This window comes from Sinocyclocheilus grahami, unplaced genomic scaffold (assembly GCF_001515645.1).
Source record: "Sinocyclocheilus grahami isolate Dianchi unplaced genomic scaffold, SAMN03320097.WGS_v1.1 scaffold4368.1, whole genome shotgun sequence".
In the NCBI taxonomy this organism is placed as follows: domain Eukaryota; kingdom Metazoa; phylum Chordata; class Actinopteri; order Cypriniformes; family Cyprinidae; genus Sinocyclocheilus; species Sinocyclocheilus grahami.
The window spans coordinates 13,862-15,065 of record NW_015509316.1 but is presented as its reverse complement, the minus strand read 5'-3'; positions in this window follow the sequence as shown (position 1 = coordinate 15,065).

The following is a 1,204-nucleotide window of genomic DNA, read 5'->3' as shown; positions in this document are numbered from 1 at the left end:
ACAGCTGAAGAACCCCAAAAACAACCAAATCCAATCCAACGAAAGTACAGCAAAACTACTTTTTCATTTACGGGGCGACAAATACATTTAACTTCACACTGCAGCGTGTAATTTAAGCTACGTACAGGGTTACACATTGGTGTGCAGCGGAGTATAAATATCCTGAAATATTCTGAGAGCTACAGCCACTAGAACCACTACAGGAACCTGGATCCTCCTGACACCCGGATAGATCCTCTGACACACAATTCATTGAAATAAACCAGTCTGTGGTCTCCTAAACACTCATTCCAACGAAAACAAAACCAAGCCCAACCAAAACTAGCAGTTAGGACCAGTTACCCGGTGATAAACTACCACTAAAGAGCCCGAGATGACCTGTTTACGATGAATGATTATATTTGCATTGATATAATATGAAAGACAGTCCATTTCAGCCCAAATCTAATAGTTTTCGACACCCTAATTCATTCCCAATGACACTTGCCAGGGGTTTGGGCGTGTGTAACACCCGTCGGCTGTCATTAGGGTGATAAAGGGCTACAATGAAGCGTATCGCTGCTTTTTCAGGGCGTTGAAGGGTCTCCAGCCTCAGTGTAATTTAGGGACCCCGGGAGCAGTTAATTACGCCACTAATTGAAGTAATTAATATCAGAGTCAGACTGCAGCAGATTTGATGAGATTCAATTCCGATACAAACGAACCGAAACCTCTTCACAACCGCTGAAATACCACTTTAGTGCTTTCCTGCTATCGTTACGCTCCTTTAACAGCACCGACATGGCGTTTCTAATGATTATACAAAAACCATCAGTGTTTATGGAGCTAATCTCAGTTAGCCGTTAGCATCTCTCGTTGACACGGATTGAAAAACACCTCAAACACGTCAAAACACAAGCGCTCGCGGCCTCTCCGGGGCGGCGGGCATTAACGGACTCAGGTCCTACCTGTAGTGGCTCCGGGAAAGGCGTTTATCGGTGTGAAAAACAGCCCGATAGGCGGTCGGATCACGGCATCACTTACCAGCTGTTTGTCCCCACCCTCCTGGCTCTCTGTGGAGAGCGGAAGTGACGCAGCACGTCTTCCGAGCACGCCAGGCGACGCGTGCGTCCGATCGTACCAAAGAGCGCGTGCACTTGGAAAACAATAAAACGATATTGTAATTAAAGTAGGCTTTCTTTTCGCTGAAACCACGGCAGCCTGT